The sequence below is a fragment of the Protopterus annectens genome, chromosome 5.part1 (assembly GCF_019279795.1).
Source record: "Protopterus annectens isolate FY-2018-M chromosome 5.part1, PAN1.0, whole genome shotgun sequence".
NCBI classification, from domain to species: Eukaryota; Metazoa; Chordata; order Ceratodontiformes; family Protopteridae; genus Protopterus; species Protopterus annectens.
Genome location: NC_056736.1, coordinates 741,063,745 through 741,084,242, shown reverse-complemented (window position 1 = coordinate 741,084,242; position 20,498 = coordinate 741,063,745). Strand labels below are relative to the sequence as shown.

The 20,498-nt window shown below is 37.7% G+C and overlaps 1 non-coding gene across 1 annotated transcript; it reads left to right on the top strand.

Annotated features, from left to right (window-relative positions):
* The first annotated feature begins 9,092 nt into the window (after positions 1-9,092).
* TRNAA-UGC lies at positions 9,093-9,165 on the top strand. Its single transcript has one exon. It is a non-coding gene; the product is annotated as a tRNA-Ala (tRNA).
* The last annotated feature ends 11,333 nt before the right edge of the window (positions 9,166-20,498 follow it).

Genomic DNA, 20,498 nt, shown 5'->3' with positions numbered 1-20,498 from the left:
GCACTCCAGCCGAGAATCGAACAGGAGAACCTCTTGCTGTGAGGCAACAATGCTACCATTGCACCACCACAGCTACTTTATAACTGACAGAGTCAAAAGCTTTATTTCTGTCAAAAAAGACTACCCCTTCTTTGTTATTCTTTTTTCATTTTCATTTTAAAACGCTAGCTAAGGTCCACAAACATTAAGTTCCTTGTCTTCCTTTTATAAATCCTCAATGTTCATGTAATATTAGCTTGGGAAAATACGTAATCTTGGTGATAATGTTTTACCATTATTTTGAAGTGTAAATGTAATAACAATGTAGGTCTGTATAGCCCAGACTTTCTTATGCCACATTATTCTTTAGGTAAAATGACTACGCTAAATGTTTTAGTAGATGCAGCTACTTTTTAAGCCTCCTTAATTTTATTAAATATATATATACCAATTATTCATGAAATTCTTTATTCCAGTTTTAAAATTTAATTTGGGAAGCCATCTCATTCAGCTTTTGCTTCTGTTTATAACTTATTAATTGCATTCTGAACTTTATCTAACAGAATATCTGAGTCTGTTTTTATGTTGTTTACCTATTTTTGTTTTATTATTGTTAACTGCTCAAAGTCGTATATTTAACTTTCCAAATGTTTCAATTATAGAGCTTCAAAAACTCCTCCTATATCAATATCATTATTTAGCATCTCCAGTTTTATCATTCTGCTACTGTTTATATGTTAGTTTTGATTCTTTAACTTGTTGTTGTCTTTTTCCCGGTTAGGGGTCACCACAGCAGAACTCCGGTCCGCTAATAATTGGCAGTAGATTTTCACGAATTCCAAAGTGCCAGCTTGACGTTCAACCTTCAATGAAGGCCCTGCCCATTTACGCATGTCTTTCAAATGTCCACCCAACTGCAGGGAGGACATGCAGACTCCACACAGAAGGCACTCCCCACACTCCAGCCAAGAATCGAACAGGAGAACCTCTTGCTGTGAGGCAACAACGCTACCGCTGCACCACCGCGGAAGTCTAGTTTTGATTCTTTAACTGTAGAAGCTAAATACTTATCATCCCTTTCAGTTTGTATCTACCAATATCTCCTTTGTACATATTTTTCATATTAATATATGTTCATATATTCTTATTAATATATGTTCTTGTAATGTTATGTCATCGCTAATTTCCTCTCCTTGTCCTATTGTATATTAAACTATCTATAATTCCTCTTTTGGATCATTATTAAATGTCTACACTTATCTCTCGCTCACATTTTTGTTTCTGATTTGTTTATCTCCATTTATAATATGCCCTTATCCATATGCGCTGCTGCTTGTATTTTTTCCTTCTTCTACCTTTTCTCCCAGTCTTAAAAGTGCTTGGTCTGATATAAACATGTCCTTATTACTTATTTATATGACACTACTGTAATGATTATGGTTAACTTGATAAATATGCATTCTGCTTGCTTGTGTTAATATATTCTTCATGCAAGTGCAATATTGAATTTCTTTATTTTTCTCTATCTCTTTAGTCAGTTTATTGTTATCATTTTATCTTTCAACATTGTAGTCATCCTCTTATGATACTCCTGTTTTCCATTCTGTTTCAGGTTCTAAAGTTTAAGTCTTTTCCACTTATTTGGTTTGCTTCCATTCCCTATAAATGTGCTTTCCAAATGTAAAAAGAAATCCTATGGACTCATGGCTCATCTGTGCTAAACACATAAAAGTTTCCAGTTCCATACTTTCTGCTTTTTATTGTTCAGTCCTACTTTCAATGCCTTTTTCTGTTACTACTTCTGGTCCTTTTTCAGTAAGATTGTTTGTCCTTTTTTCCCTTTTTCAATATGAGACACTTCTATAACAGAAAACATAAAAAGAATAAAATGAACTGACCACGGCTGATAGCAAAATAATAAAAGTTTAATGGATAATTTAAGCACTTTCGCGATAAATAACAAATCACTTCCTCAGACACTAACACACATAAACTCTCAAGATTTAAACCATGCCATATCCAATCATACAACTTCTCACTGATGACATCATAGATAAATGTATGTAAAAAAAATTATTAAAACAACAGCATATAAAAACAGCCCTATATAACCAACAACATGTAGTATCTTAGATAGTTATCCAGGGCTAAACAGTGCAGTGTCACTTAAACCTTTCTTAAAAGCAAGACCCCTTAAGCATTGACACAATGTATATTTTTATCAGTGAATTATTAGTTACATACATACTCAGCACCTCACAGACCAAGAAATGTGAATGCCAACCAGCTTGTTTACATACTGTTACAGCATAAGTGACCCCCTGCTTTTGATGTATTTTTCTAACAGTCAACACTTTGGAAAAACATTGTTGTTTGTTTGTTAATTGGATCTACCCACTAGGCAGAAGTGCTTCTTTTCAGGGTGACTAAGGCATTGTCTGGTTAAATGATTAGCTCAAAGATACACTATAGGTAAGTACAGACTAAAGGAATCAAACACGGGTCTATTGGATCAATCATTCAAATAGTCGCAAATAAACAAAGTAAAAGCTAAGGGATAATTCAATACACAGTGATTAAAAAAGCTCACAAAATAATTTGTGGAAGAGTAGCAGTTTAATGCACCTCCTGAAGCCCTGCACAAAAAGCTGCAATGTCAACAGTACAACTGAAACAAACGTTGTGTCTAGAGGACTTGGAATGAAACCAAGAAAATCATTAGTTTTATTTATAAAGATGTGGTTTGAAAGGGATGCAAGCACTTCCTCAGCTCCCAAGTTTAGCATCTATCATATTTCAAGACCTATTGATAGTTGTGAGGGCATATCACCTCATAAGTGAATACTTGGGACACCAAGTTTAAACTTTTAGTTGAATAAATCACCCTAAACAAAATCAATAACCATTTATTAGATAGCAGTAGAACTCTCTTTATGTCTCCTATCAACCACAAGAGTTGTCTTAATGCCTTTGTCAGACTCTCCATTAATATCAACACCTTTATGTTGGATTACTTCAACAATGTCTTAATAAACTGGCGGGCCTACACCACCAATAGTCAGTATGATCAATGTTTATTGGACATTACAAATACCACATGACCTTTGTTACAAAACTCCATATGTATCACTTACCCTGATTAAATCAGATCTTAAATTAATGAATTTTTCTTTTAAAATTGGTGGCACTTCCCCTACAAGTACTTCCATGTTTAGAGACTTCTCAAAAGCAAACCATCTTCACTAACTTGATGACCAAAATAGATTTCACTGTAATCCTCCTCCTCTAAAGCCATCAGCTAAGCTTCTGACATCTAATCCCATTTAAATAGTCGTATTGATAAGGTAGTTTCTGACCACACTAACTATAATGAGGGATAAAAAAATCTTTATGGTGCTCAACCCATATAAATAAACTATTTAACAACGTTTATTTTTTATTTTATTTTATTTTACATTTGTTAACCGGGATGGTCCAACTGGACGAGGTCCATTTACAGCGGAGGCCCGAGGAGAAAAGCTCCACTTAATTAATACAACAGACAATGATAATAATACATAATGTAAAGTAAAGACTTTATTATTGAGCAATATTTTGTGCATAATAGAACAGTATGCAAAGAAAGATCATATCAGCAATATATACAAGTGAACATTAAGTTAGTCAGCAAAATATACAGACAGATCACAACAACATTTCCAAATGTCAAGGGATACCATTTGTTACTTCCATTTTTACCAAGGGTCTGATAATTGGAGAGAAGAGAGAAAGATGGTGGAAGCATACACTAGGATTAAGTAACACATGGACATAGCCAAGAGCTAATAAGATGAGCCTTAAGGGAGTTTTTGAGTTGTTTGGTATTAGGTGCAGAAGTCACCGAGGGAGGGAGATTCCTTTTTCCACATCTCAAGAGCATACATATTCAAACTAGTGAAGAACTTAAGGGTACCATTAAGAAGCTTGATGCTGAATATGAACTTAAAATAACTATGAAACCAAATATAACTACAAAACTTTAACTATGTTATGAAGATAAAGAGCTAACACCAAGAAACATTCATAAGTATTCCACAATAATACTGCCCATTCTGACCCAAATGAACTAACTAACTTTCTAGCTGACAAATTTAGTGCAAATTTAACACCACCCACAGTTGTAACTATTTCTCAACTTCTACTGTCCCAGCAGTCCCCCCATAATTACTATGGAGTAAGTTATATCAGCCATCTCAAAAGCTAAGTACCCCTCACCCATGGGTCTCTATAACATGTGAGATTGCCTAATTATCATTGCCAAATATGACCTGTCTGACCCCTACTTAAATGGTCATAATCTCACTGGACTCATATATAAAGCTGTGGAATATATTATCTCAGACCTCATTATCTGTACATTAAAAATGTCTTAACCTTAGACAATCATCAATTTGACTTGGTCAAAATTAGGTTATGCCTTCTTAACCTTGTTAATTTCTGTAAAGTCAAGAAAGTGATGGATAGTGGTTACATAGTACACATAGAATGTCTGGAACTTATCAAAGCCTCTTCCCTATTCCTCATGCAGACATTATTGACAGATATGCAAATCTGAATATAAATCCTTATATTGTGCAGTTGAGTATTAACTGGTTGCCTGGTGGAACCCCATGTGATTAGAGTCACAAGTGTCACTTCTGAAAGCAAAAATGAACCAGTGGTGTACCACAGGACTCATTGATGGATCCTCTTCAATTTGGCAACTATTTTTTAGACCTTCAACCCAACATGCCTAGCCTATAATCCCCTAAGTTTGAGGACGACTGTAAATTGGATGTTGTTTGTTTTCCCCTTCATTGACTCCCATTTGCTCTAACACGGATTAGACTACGTAAATCTCTTTACTACTCCATTTATTCTGATGTAATTTGCATGAATGATTTCTTCACCTTAGTCTTCAGACTGAAGTTTTATTAACCATACCCATGTAGTGTTTTCTATAAATTACACAATCAAGTATGCGTTTTTATCTATTGAACATAAGTTAGGTTTGCACTATTGTCTGTTTTATGTTCTGTGCTTTATGTTACCTTCAGTATATGCAGCTATAACGTAAGTGATTACTTTCTGGGATTCGGAATGTTTTTGCATTGCAGCATGATGAGCAGTCATGTGTTGGGCGGGGGGGGGGGGCAATTCAGAGACCCACCAAACATGATTGTGGAAAGCCAAGAAATTCCAGGGCCTGCATAACAAGCAGCTGGCAGTTTAATAAGGAGGAAATGAGGAAAAGTAGGAAAATGGGGGCAGTCACAGATGCAAATGAGGTTAAACAACATGACAGAGGAATTCAGGAATGTTTATATTCTGTATATTACCTGCAGCATAATAATGGAATTCCTGGAGATGGTAGCTGCTGGATTAAATGGTATGTGTATACAAGGGACTATTGCTGCTTCTGACAGTAATTATGATGTTACACATCATTACCCCCAGTGGTACTGCATCATCCATCAGCACCTAACATTTCATGCTCTCCCAAACAGAAATTGTGGATCACTATGGTTTGTATAGACGCGCCATGCAAGAATTGGTCATAATGTGTTGCTCCCATATGTTGGCCTGGAGGATACATGAAGTACCAGTCCCTGTGAACACTGAGATATGTATGGCTTTCAGAATGCTAGCTACAGGACCCTTCCCAGGCACCTGCTTCAAGGATGCTACACCAGTTCCTAGGTACTATGTATGTGTGGTTTCCACATACCACAGAGTAGAGAGTTAACACTATGCAGGCTTTTTATAACATATGCCATTTCACTGAGGAACTAGGGCCATAGACTGCACTCACATTGCAATAAAAGCCCTACATGGAAAGCAGGGGCAATGCCATATTAACCATAAGAGGTTCCACTCCATTAACAGGTCATATGTAATGCACAGGTATAATATACAATGTCTCTGCAGTTCATCTGGCAATGCCCATAAATGCCACATCTGGCTCATGCGTGACTTATATCAGCAGTTTATGCAAGGTGATTTACCACAAAGATATCTTTTTGATAATACAAGATATTTCCCGGAGTCATGGCTAACGACACCAATTAAAAACTCAGAGACCATGGTAGAAAATGTTTACTATAATCCCCTCAGAGATGAGGTCACTGTCTCATGAGCATTTGACCAGCTAAAGGTCTGCTTCCTCTGTCTGGATGTATCTGGTGGTGTACTGCAGTACAATCCTGCAACCTGCAGTAAACTTTTTACAGAGTGTGAAATGTTGCATATCATCCAGATACACAAACAGTTATAGCAGAGGAGAAACATTCAGGAGGAGAAAATACCAGACTCAGCAGCTCTAAGGGTGCCTGATGAGGAGTCTGTGGTGGAACCATTTGAAGGGGATGACCATGTCAGATGTAGTGCAACTCCTCTTCAACCAAGGTGGGGGGAGCTTGTTCCCCTACACAAAAGATGTTTTAGTCACATTTTGTTGGAAGTCAATGTTTTGTAGCTTTGAGCTTGTGTGGTCAATGTTCTGAGTGCTGATTGTTTGTGAGATTGATAATATAATATAATATAATATAATATAATATAATATAATATAATATAATATAATATAATATAGATCCCTGGTGATATAGAACAATAAAGCCCTTAATGTGGCCAAGGTGACCTGAGTTCAATTTGTGGATCAGGAACTTGATGGAACAGGCAAGGGAGGATAGGCATGCCCATTGTAGAGTGGGGAGGTACAGATGGAGCCATCTGCATTCTCTGTTTGTTCCTTCAAGCATGAACTAGAATGTATGCATGCCCTGGAGTAGGCATTAATCCCACCAAATCACCATTGATGGTGGTGGCGTATGTTGAGCATGCAACCACATTGGCAGGTGTAGCAAGCCAATGTGGAGAAGCAGATTGCTCATCTCTCTTCCCATAGGGTGATGTTAGGTTAATATTATCACCATCAGATGCCCGTAGGCTGAGACAGACATAAAGCTCCCTGATTTCTATCTGTATGATGGCTCCTCTAATTGGCTGTCACCCTAGCTAATCTGGAGGTAAATATTCTCTGTGAGTGAATGAATGGGCTTGAGTCTACTAGGAGGAAACCTGATGAGCATTTTTAATATTAATAAACACTACCTTTTTTAACCTCTGGCAAATCATAAGCAACTAGAGATAATTTTCAACAACCCCCAAGTTAAAACCACCCTTATACATAACAAACTGTTTTTTCTGATGTTCAACAAATTTAATATAATTTGCAAGAAAGAGAAAGACACCATGCAGGTTTTAGGTCCAGTACCCCCTTATTAAAAAAAAAAAAAAAACAGGAAGACAGCTATGATATACTATATGAAACATATGTTAATTTCTTTGTTGAGTGTGGTATTATAAGAACATTAATCCTGCCTGAAATTGAGCAAGAAATAAAAAAAATAAATTCTTGGGGGCAGATCCGGAAAACTTTGCCACATTATGGTAAGTGAATTTGCTTGATGAGTGGTCACATGCAGAGTGCATGTGATTCAGAAAACCAGGCTCTACAATGCAGGCAGCTCAAAAAGCTTGGTCAATCATGGTATATGCTAATGACCATAGAATGATGTGCTGTGTATGATAATTAGGCAAAACAAAATGGTGCAGGGATTCAGAAAAGTAAATCATTAAATTATAGTAGAGTTTGTGATGTTGACCTACAAGAGTCTCTTTTTTTGCTGCCATACACAATGGTGCATAATATCACACTGGAGGAGCAGAGTCATCTGACCACACTTAAGATTTAATGGACTGCATGACACCACCTTTATGGACCAGTACTGTGTTCACAGGGACACCACCCAAGAAATTGTGCTGGCCTGGTTTGCAGCCTATGGGAGTCATAGAGTACCTATCCTAGTGAATACTAAGGTATATGTGGTTTTATGCATATTAGCTACAGGGACCTTTCAGTGACCTCCTGGGGACATAGTGCAGGTATCCCACTCTATACCGACATATTTGACAGGAACAAATACAGGATGCACAGGAGAACAAAAGAAAAAGAAGCACGGCTCTCACTTTTACAATAGATTACAAAACAGAAAAATCATGACTGAAAATTGGGAGTGATTATAAACAGTAAACAGCTGGAAGGACTCCAAGAATTCCAGCTTTTGTTTTCAAGAGAGACAGGAAAGTTAGGGACTGGGTAGAATGCAAATTCAGACCAGAGGAGGACAATAGAGGAATTTACCCTGTGGCCCCCATTTTTACATTTACATGAGCAACAAGGGCTATTTTTTTGTCTGTACTCAGGAGAAAAATAAGCAGGACTTGTTAAGGTAATTGCAACAAAGACGTTGTGGTATATCATGCACAAGGTAATGGCTGCAGTTGGTTTTATGTATGGAAAACTATGAACAAGTTCAAAATCAGGGTGACACATGACCTGTCTGACATCAAGACTCCAGATCCTTACAAAATAACTAGCCAAAACCTGTTGAGATTTCCCTGGCTATGGAGGTTTCCACTTCCAAAGACTGGACAAGCCCACTAGGAGTCCACTCAAACAAAACACAAAAGCTTTCCTTGAAAAAAATGGAGTTAAGCAGGCAGATCAGGCTGGATACCCATCACCACCCTGATCTACACTCGTAATTTTATCAAAAGTATGCTTGAACTCAGGAAGCTGAGCCACAAATCATGCAGCAAAAACACTCAGACTGTTTAAAGGACCACCACACCCAAAAAACTAAAAAAGCATATGTTTTTCAGCATAGTTTTAACTTTTATGCATTACTATTGTCTCTGTATCAAAGCAAGTGGTTATTATTACTTTTTTATTTGCTATACCCCAAAATGGCCTGAAAGGAGGCTGACATGGGTGGCATGATTTTGTTTTACAGTAAATACTTTCCTCTTCCTGATGTCATGTTAGAGGGACAGTGAGAAATCCCTATGATGAGAGGATCATTTACTGCTTTTTTCTCTCATGAGTTTACAACAGTACTGTAACTGTCTACTTGTGAATGTCAGCATAATTCTGCATTTTTTATTTACTTTGTTTCCTCTGATTTTCATTTGTGGCTGTCCCAGGTTATGCATTTTAAGGAATGTTTGAATGATGCGCTTGAAAGTGTAGCTAATGGTGATGTAGCTCAGTGGTAGAGGGCATGCTTTGCATGTATGAGATCCTGGGTTCAATCCCCAGCATCTCAATAGTATTTACAGTTCGTTGGGAGGGTGGCTTAATGGCTAGAGTGTTTGCCTTGCAAACCCAAAGTGCAGCATTTGAGTCTCCCAAGGGATAATTCGCTAGGCTTAAAATGGCTTGCTAAGGGCAGTTAGTTTAGTAATAAACTGTGAACCTATGTAATCATTCTTTTCAAAGTAACAACTGTAGTTGTGTTCAAGTGTGAGAAATTTAATTCCTGTGATTAATAGATGTTACTTGGGCTGGAATGGTGAGTGTTGCATTCACAGCTTTTTAAACTGTAGCTGTAATTAGAGTCTTTGATGTTAGTCTTCCTTTCCAAACACACAGACATGTCTCAACAAAACACTTTATGCAGTGCAAAAATGTTATAACAAAACACCAGAAGAAACATACACTTTACAGAAAATACAGTCTGGAAAAGATGGAGAAATAGAATACTTTCTGAAAATAAGAAAATTAAGATGAAAATATTTTCTTTCTTTCATTGTGGCACTTAGAGTTTGAAGGAAATGACAACTAATTTGTAAAAGGGTAAAAAATAACTACTACATATAATTTGTGTTTTCTTGTTCATTTGCTTATGAAAACTAAGCTTGAAAGCTTTGCTTTTGTTCTGATTTTTGCCTAAACTATACTGCCAATTGGAGATTGATAATGCACATTTACAAATCTTTGTAGCTCGAATAATTGATCTAAACTAATTATTCTATCAACCCTAGTAGCCTTCATGATTTGACAGATGACAAGACAAATGCAGGAGAGAAAGGCATACATAAATAAATTCAGACATAAAACAAATGAAATAATTATTAAATGATGTCTTTTTTCTGTGTATGTGACATCTTTAGTGTTGAAATACAGGGAAGGAAAATCACTTCTTGGAAAGAAAAACTTGACATTTGGGTGGATTTGGGTGGATTTCTCCTTTAAATAGTAGATCTGTAGAAAAAAATTAAGTTTAATTCCCATATTCAGCTAATGATTATTTATAGTTTTGTGCCCATGTCTTTATTTTTCATCATCTTTTTAGCTAATCACATCTGCAAAACAATGTCTCACTAGGGTTTCACAACAGTACTGTGTGAGCCCCTCTTTAGTAATGTTGCAGCTAATACAAATAACCAAAAAAAATGTTCCAGCCTCATTATATATACACACATATATATATATATATATATGGGTCACCTTCAGTACACCGACATGCGAGAAGGCCGACACTCTACAGAAGGAGACGAGAAGACCAACGATGCAGATGATCGACAAGGTGAGATCCCGATGGGTGAAACACCGACATGGGCAAGGTGTGAGCGCGACTTGGTAAGTGTGCGATAGAGTGAGGGATTTAGTGTTAGGGAGCGGACAGGTAAGTGTGCAATAGTGAGGGACTGTAGTTTTAGGGGCGGGTTAAGTGAGTTAGGGTGTGGGTAGGGTGAGTGTGCGATAGTGACGGACTATATGTTTAAGGGTGGGTTAAGTGAGTTAGGACTATATGTTTAAGGGTGGGTTAAGTGAGTTAGGATTAGGGTGCAGGTAGGGTATGTGTGCGATAGTGACGGACTGTAGGTTTAGGGGTGGATTAAGTGAGTTAGGGTTAGGGTGCGGGTAGGGTAAGTGTGCGGTTGTGTCGGACCTTAGGGTTAGGGTTTGGGTTAAGGTTAGTGCATGTATAGTTGTGTGTAATGTGTAGTTTACATTTTGTGCGTTAGTGTTTTGGGTGTTGGTGTTATGGTGTTCGGTTTTGTGTGCTGTCGGTCTTTTGGTGTCGGTGTTTTGGGTGTCGGCTTTGTGGCATGTCGGTGTAGTGAAGGGGATCTATATATATATATATATATATATATATATATATATATATATATATATAAGTTACAACTAATCTAAACAACTAGAAATTATATTTAAGCTTTGGTTTCTTACTTTATCGATGTATATGCCTTGGTATAGTTTATCTTGTGAACTAATAACACAGGAAACAAGGCACTCTATTTTCTGTGATCTCAGGATGTGTATAAACTTAAACAGTCAGGAGTTTGAAAGTGTTTTTACTACTTTTTTAGAATTTGGGTTTTCCTTTATTTGTTTTGATTGAGAAAAGGGAGTGAAACATTAGCATTGCACCTTATCACTTAGATTACCTTGATACATTTTTTTGTGATCTCATGATGTCTGCAAACTTAATCAGCAACTTTCAAGGATTTTAAAAATGTTTTTTACTACTTGTTTGGGACTTGGAATTTTCTTTCTTTGCTTACATTGAAAAGGGAGGGACAAATACTAGCTTCTTAGTTTGATTAACTGACAATATCCGTAGACTGATCATGCCAGCCTCTTACATCACCTAACCCCTGCCCCATCCCTATGGCATCACCTCCCTTCTCAGAAAATTGGTTAGCTTCCCTGCCACCTGATACCTCCCTTTATCTAGCCAGGCACAGAGATATCTAGACCTCTTTTGCACTGACTTCACCACCTGGAACCTGAAGAGAGGAAGGATCCAAACAGAAGAGCCCTCACTAGCTGCTAGACCAAGGAAGAAACATGATAATGAAGACCCCAGACTAAGACACCAAAGTTCCATGCTCCGAGACCATGGACACTCTCCTCCTCGCTGTGGATACCCCACAGACAACACTTGGCTTGCATTTAACAAAATTTATGTAATTTGCACTACAGTAAAAGTTATTATCCCAGGGCTCCACTCTACACTGCTGTATTCTTTACATCATAGGCACTGTTTGCCCAGGCTCAGAGAAGATCTGAGCTAATTATTTTTGTAAAAGTATTGTGTAATCTGCAGTTCACCACTTGTTTTTTTTTTTTTTACTCCATGGGCACAAAAAGCCTATATAAAATTTCTTAGGTCCCAAGGTGTACTTATATTTTCCTTCTAATTGGTCATATCTGTGAGCCCTTTAAAATGATTGGTGCACTTGTTTGCACTGTAAGCTATTTCACTGGATGCATGTATTTTTCAAAAAATGGTGTGTGGCTCGAAATGACTCCCCTGCATATGAAAAGTTCTGCCTTCACTAAGAAGAGGAACTTAACTGGTCACATAAGTCACCTGTATGAGTGTCTTAAAAGTAGGCACTGTAATTCATTTTGCCAAACAAGAAAAGATTAGTCCTTCATAATGCATTTCAGGAAATTTGAGTCCCATAAATATTATTACATGTGATACAAAGATTGATAAAGACAAGTCAGACTGGAAAAGTTCTGTAATAAAGTTTTCAAAATATGCTTCAAGGAATATGAGGCCCACAGCAGGCACATCCTCTCATATTTCATGTGACACAAACAAGATTAATAAAGTCTGTCAATAGCTTTTTAAAAGCAGGCATTTTAAATGATCAAACTGTAAACCAGTTTGCAAACCACTTTATTAGATGGACTTGATGAAACACAGGCAAAAGTGTTTTCTTAAATATCGTTCTGTAGTGGCTGTTCATGGTGTCTTGTCATGCTAGAATTTTCCTTATTTATGTTTGAAAATAAAACTAGACCTTTTACGAAGAAGGGGGTTTCATAGGCTGCTGAGCTGGTAAACCCTCATTGGTCCTTCAGGAATATTTAAATTAGGGACTAACCTCCAAGCTTTGAGATTGGCTCCTTGTTTTTCCAGCTCCCAGATTTTTCTCCAATCAGTTCCCCTGGACCCTCCCACCATTGTCCATAACTACCTTAAATAACTGACCTGTTCAGTGTAATGTATTAGAAGAAGAACAGTCATCCATCTACCTACTTAACTGAATAAACTTCAACAAGGCATTTTTATTTCTCCTATAGGCTGGGCATCAGAGAAAGAGAGAGATAGAGTCTCCTAGATCTGTTAGCTAAGGTGATTTTATCTGGACTAATTCTTTATATTCTGTTTCTCATTAGTCCTGTTATCCTGTGGATCACAGGTGGGATACCAGACTTGACTTGAATTTTCTGGAAAGTCTTTGTTTTTTCACAATGGTATACTGGGGACATGATAGGGGTATCTCAGGCATCTGTCTCAAGACTACTTCTTCCGTTCTTTAATGCCATGCTTCAACATATGAGGGAGTATATGTGGTTCCCACATACCCCAGAAGAGACAGCAAACATCATGCAAGATTTTTATGATACAGCCTGTTTTGCTGAGCTACTCAGAGCCAAAGACTGTACCCACATTGAAATAAAGGCCCCACCCAGTGAACTGAGAAGGAGGTAGATGAACCACAAAGGGTGTCACTCCATCGGCTGCCAGGTGGTCTTTAATACATAGGGTATCATCTATAATGCATGTGCAGGCTACATAGACAGTTATCATGACTCCCACATATGGTACACCTGTGATCTGTACCAAAGGATGGGTGACTTTCCATGAAGCATCTTGTTGGTGATGCCAGATATGCTCTGGAACTCTGACTCATGGCATCCATAAAATCAAACAGACTATGGCACAACCATCCACAATAACAAACAAGAAACATTATTAAGTGTGTGTTTGTGCTGCTAAAGGCACACTTTCACTTCCTGGATTAATTTGATGGTGCCCTGCAGTATGACCCTGCCATATATGCAAAAATAACGTCCATGTGTTCAATGTTACACGATATTTTACTTAGGAAGCAGTTAAAACAGGGTGGGTACGTTCAGGGGCAGTGGTCCCCAGGATAGCTGGTTACAAAGGCCGAGTCTGACAAGGAGTTAGTGGAGGAGCCTGCAGCAGGGGATGATCATGCCAGACAGAGGTGGGCACAATGTGTACATAACTTTAGAACACAGTATACAAGAAGTAAGAAAATATACTACAATAATATTTACGTAAAAAAAAAACCCTTCCATGCTTAACCATGACAACAATCCTACAGCCTAGTAATTGCCATACCCTTACAATCCCCTCTCAATACATCTAGGACAACAGATTTAAAAGTACTGACAAACGTACATCCCTTATTGTCAGTAAACTGAATAGCAGTTAAAAGCAGCTGTAGTATAGGTCACTGGAGTTGTAAGAAGTAGCTCTTACGTTATACAAGCAGATATGTTTCTGCTGAAGAAAGTTTTCTTTTGAAACTGGCCTTAAGCAGGAATCCAACTTTAAGCTCCAGAGAATAATTCCATAATGCAGTGAGGCTCTTTGCATTTACCATGCCTACATCTTCTAAATTCACTTGGCCAGACATGATGATTATTCTCATTAGGGTTCAGCTCATTATTGTTTTATTTTCCCATTCATTTTGCACAACAAGAAAAGCTGCTAAGTATGATGCAGATGTCTCCTCAATGCCATGCAATAATTGGGTCACTTTAGTGAGTCATTGTAGTATTGATATATTAACAGCATACACAGGGATTGAGGACTGCCATGTTTCACACTTTAAAGTCCTATTATGAACCATAATAATACAGTATCTGTATTTTCTGAGTTGCCATACTTCACACAAATGACATGCCTGCTAATGCCCATTAGTGTGTGGCAGATGACATGAGACATGATTTGGTCACCAATTCTTTGCCATGTTTTATGAAATTCTTCAAGATGAGTTATCATGTCCAGCAAAGGAGAGGGTATTGCTCCTTTTAGAGTGCAGATGTGGCACGTGTAGGAATCTAAGATATTTCTTTACCTCCTCCACAAGGATTACAGCCAGAGGCTCATGCAGGATGACTATAAAGAGCCTCAGTATAAGAATGAAGCCTGCCGTACTTTAGCCCTAGCTATCAAACTGGTATCCCACACAGAGGGGGAACTTTACAGTGACATGAGATGCTGCAATCCTGACCTGCTACTCCAGTTAGAGGATGTAGTTAAGCAGCAGTCACCATGTATGTACAGTAAGAAGTTATCTTATGTTAGCTACACATTTAAACTGACACTGCATGCCATCCACAAATATTACACAGCTCTCTTTTAATATTGATAGCTCCTGAAGAAATCAAAGGAAATTGCAACTGTGCAGGACAAGACCAAACACCAAAGAGAGCACCAGGGTAAGTATACATGCTTCAGGATGAGCACCAGGGTAAGTATACGTGCTCCAGGATGAGCACCAGGGTAAGTATACATGCTTATGGATGAGCACCAGGGTAAGTATACATGCTTCAGGATAAGCACCAGGGTAAGTATAAATAACTCAGGCTGTCTTGCTTTTAATATTAACAACAATAAGGATTCATTCTCAAAGCATATGCCTTTCATACTACAGTACCACTTCTGTCATTACTGCCACAGCTCAAAGGAAGCAGTAAGACTGATCAGTGTTACTACTGTGTTTGGGTATGAATCCCCTGATATATGTGGATCAAGTGAGCTGGCATGTTAATGCTATGCTTCCATGTTATGAGAATGCATGGAGTTTCAATCCCCCAACTGTGCTATCATGAAAAATATTTTATTTATTTAATGGGAAAGTCTGACTTGGAACAGCGGGGGCCTGAGGAGAGATGCTCTAGACGCATGTCTTTGTGACATGGGAGGAAACTGGAGCACCCAGAGGAAACTCACATGAACACAGGGAGGACATGCAGACTCCACACAGAAGGTACCCCAGCTGAGAATTGAACCGGAGAACCTCTTGCTGTGAGGCAGCAAAGCTACCACTGCATCACTGCACCATATTTGTTTATTTTTTCTGTCTCATTATAATAACTGCAGCATTAAATGAAACATACACATATGATCATCATTACTGCTTGAGTGGACATATTTCAATATGAAAGACAGGTTGCTTCCTTTACGTATAACGTGTGAATGAAATGGATGCCTGAGCAGCATGTTTTATTTGTATATATACATTTCTCTCAGACATCATTAGTGCATCTCGGAGAACCGACACCTGTTGTTCTGCAACAGGTTAACAACAATAAAGCATCATACTGTGATGGTTTCACTTACAAAATGATTCTCGGCAGTGCAGGTACTTTTTTTTTTTAATCATTTGATTCTAACTAAAATAATAAGACCCACCCATTCTGTGATGTCATGGCCCAGCCTGAGTGCTGTTCAGTAGTAGTGTAATGATGCTTAGGTGGTGTATCGCTTGCATACCTCTCCGCACCAGATACTAGCAGTAATAGAAAGATTAATCACCATGTGAAACCTGAACAAGCACCTAGAATTATTCAGTGAAACTGGTATGTAATAGCACCAATTGAACTGGAGGGCAAATTTTCAAGTAGGGATTTTGTCCATGCACAAAATAACAGTGATTCTTTGCAGTGGCATCCATTATCTGAAAAATTTTACAAACCAACCAGTGGAGTAAAACATATGAAGGCAAGCACTGCATGCCAACAATTAAATTAATAAAGATCTAAACTGGTTAATAGTATAAATGTTTTATTCCCATGGCTATAGGCCTGCATGAAAACAATGATTTCTGGGATACTGGATGGCAACTTGATTTATCCAAACCACGCCAATGCCAGGTACTTTTAAATAGCTCATCACCTTAATCCTCTATTTGTCACACTGCAGGTGGTGATGGCTGTTGGTTCAGATCCTCTGTCAGTTGTATGCAATAACATCCAAAAACAACGTGTCTGCACGGAGTTAACACCCCAGCCAACAAAAGCAAACCCAAAACAATAAAACAAGATAGTAGTAACTGGAGCAAAGCAGGGTAGTACACAGCTGTAATCATCCAAAGTACTCCAAACACCAAACACCAAACAGAGGTTATAAATATTGTAGATATATCAAAGCGTTGTTTTATTACATAAAAATATAACAAAGGTTAGCACTTTCACCACTAGGCTTCTTCAGACCTATGACATAACTAAAATCATTCAAACTTAAATAGCTTCCAAGGCGGGAAAACAACTATTCCATTAAAGTGCCAGTGCTTTTATATATATATATATATATATATATATATATATATATATATATATATATATATATATATATATAAAATGCCTTTTATATATACGTTACCTAAAAGCCATTCTAAAACAACATGATACCTCATATATAAATGCATGTATAAATAAAAATGCATATGAATATGTATATATAAAACATATACATAGAAATCTATCTATATGTAAAAACATATATTCTATGTAAAACTGTACTGGCACAAATTGAACACATCATTCAGTCCATTTACATAATTTATGCTACAAGCATATACATAAAAACAATAAAATGACATAATAATATCACCATTCCTCACTCTATGCAACCTATAACAATGGTATACTTCAAACTCTCCATTTCCTTGATTTCAAAAACGGTTTGATTGAAACCTTCCCATTAAGTCCCGGGGGTTGATCAGATCTTAACCTCATAATCCAGATGGCCTCCCTCTCCTCTGTATATGTCCTCTGAAATTGGGGCTAACCCTCTCTATTACCCTAAATCTGAAGGTATGAGATCCATCATTATCCATGATATGCTTGGACAATGCATTAACCTTGGACTTAGTCCTGATCTGATATTAATGTTCACAGATTCTGTCCCTGAGCCTCCTGTTCGTTTTCCCAACATAAAACGTTTGGCAAACTTCACAGGAAGCAGGATAAACCACATCAACAGACATACAATCCCCTGCCACATGGCAAACATGCCTAGAAGCATCATGAGGGTTGACAAAAACAGGACTGGAATCTATAAATCCACAAAACTTACAATGTCCACATGGTATAGTGCCATATGTGGCAGAAATCTCTAAACCTGATACTTTCTTGGGGTAGCACAAAAGTCTCTTCAGATTCAACGTGTTCTTATAAATGATCCTTGGAGCTTCACCCACGGCTTCTCTAACCACAGGATCTACCATTAGAATACCCCAATGTGCCTTTACAATATCCTTAATCTGACCTACATCCTTAGTGTAGAACAAGGAAAATGCCACTGGTCTAGATTGAACAGACTCATCAACTCCAGTAGTAAAGCCATCAATGGAATTCCTCACAATCACTGTAGAACTAAGTCCAGCCCCATTATTCAGCCTCTCATACTCTGCGGAAAAATATGGAACTGCAACATCCCTTCTCAAAGTGGCAATACCTTCAATGCCTCTCTCAACATCCATGGTACTATAACCACAATCTCTAAACCTATCACATAGATCATCCAATTACTGTGCAAACCCCAGGTCAGTAGGATTATATCTAGAGACCCTCATAGCTTGTCCCCTGATTATGTTTGGATAAACATGGCCTGGGTGCATGCTGTGCCGATGCAATAAAACATTCATGTGGCAAGGTTTTCTAAAAACTCCTGTATTTAGAATACCGTTACTCAACCTTTCAACAAAAACATCCAAATATGGAAGTCTAACTGCTGAATATTCATAACTAAACTTAAGGTATTCAGAGAGGGTATTAACTTCTTCAATAAACAAAACCAACTCATCAGATGAACCTGTCCAAATGAAAAACAGATCATTTACAAAACGCCTGTAGAAAACCACTGATTCCACATATCCTGGCATCTCAAAAAGAAAATCACTCTCCCATGCTGCCATAAAGTGATTGGCGTAGCTATTGGCACACAAGGTGCCCATAGCTATGCCATCTCATTGCAAATAGCATTGGTTCCCAAAACAAAACATATTACATTCCAAAACCACTTCCAAAAAAGTCATCAACAGATTAATTACTACTTTAGTAAGTGTGGAATTCCTCCTCAAATAGCCACTCACCCTCTCAACCCCCTCATTATTGGGGATGATGGTGAAAAGAGACTGTACATCCATCGTCACAAAAAGGTACTGCTTATCACTAGGCACATCCTTAATAAATGCATACAAGTCCAACAGTAACTGCCTCATGTCTCTCAATATAAACCCATTGGCTTCTACAATTGATCTTAAAAATTTCTCTATATATATATCGAGAAGGGTTCCGTAGACCAACCCTTCCCTGAAACTATGGGTCTCAATGGGGGTCTGTCTCTGTCCTTAGGTATCTTCGGGAGACCCTGAATCACAGGAATAAGAGGATGGGTAACATCCAAAAACTCATGTAGCTGTTCAGTAATCACATGACTTTTCATTAAGTCATCCAACGTACTATGTATCCTGTCCACAAACACAGAAACAATATTCCTACTGATAGGGGTATAAAATTTTCATCTCCCAACATCTCTGCCATGCAATCATTATATAACTGTACATCCATGACTACGATCCCTCTGCCTTTGTCGGCGGGTCATATCACTATCATAGGATCACTACATAATGATTTCAAAGCCTGCCTCTGCTTATATGTAAGGTTGCCTTTCTTAAACCTCCTATTCTTATCCATATCCCTACTTCTATAAAGATCATCTTCAACCATCTTACTAAAGGCTGCTACTAAAGGATGCAGCACAAGAACATAATGACTAGGTCTCCTAAAAACAATAGGATTACCCATCTCAGTTCTACCTTTGAACTCCACCTTTAATGATAAATTCAGTGCATACAGCTTAAAATCATGAAGAGTCTCATCAAAACTACTATACATTGTTGGAATAAATGTGAGGCCTTTGGAAAGTACCACTATCTCATCTGTTGTCAAAATACGAGATGATATATTGAACACTACATTTTCCCTTTTCTCTCCCACAATCTCTTGAGATTGTGACTGGGAAGCGATTCGGCAGACAGTTTCCGCTTCTGTCTGCCCCTGCTCATAGGGCACGTCCTCCCCTCCTTGTGCTCTATTCTAATAGGGAAAGGGTGTCTAACATCATAGATAACAACACCTACGCTACCACCCTCTTTGATAGGGTTCACTGCCTCCTTCTCAACCCCCACACTAGGGTCCAAGACCCTTGGAGTCTTCCTCCTAACAACAGGTTCTATGGAACGACTTATATGATCACTAACGGCAGTCCCGTTATTATGTCATTTTATTGCTTTTATGCGTATGTATATATGTTTGTAGCATAAATTATGTAAATGGACTGAATGATGCGTTCAATTTGTGCCAGTACAGTTTTACACAGAATGTATGTTTTTACCTATAGATAGATTTCTATGTATATGTTTTATATATACATATTCATATGCATTTTTATTTATTAATGTATTTATATATGAGGTATCATGTTGTTTTAGAATGTTTTTTAGGTAACATATATATAAAAGGCATTATATATATATATATATATATATATATATATATATATATATATATATATATAAAAGCACTAGCACTTTAATGGTATAGTTGTTTTCCCGCCTTAGAAGCTATTTAAATTTGAATGATTTTAGTTATGTCATAGATCTGGTTCATAGGTTCATACTAGGCTATCTGCCCAAGGGCATTTATAAGCCTAGCCCATAGTTATATTTTTATGTAATAAAACAATGCTTATTTTGCTGTGCCTCTGTCAAAGCAGTGACTGAAGTAATCCCTGGGGTATATCCTG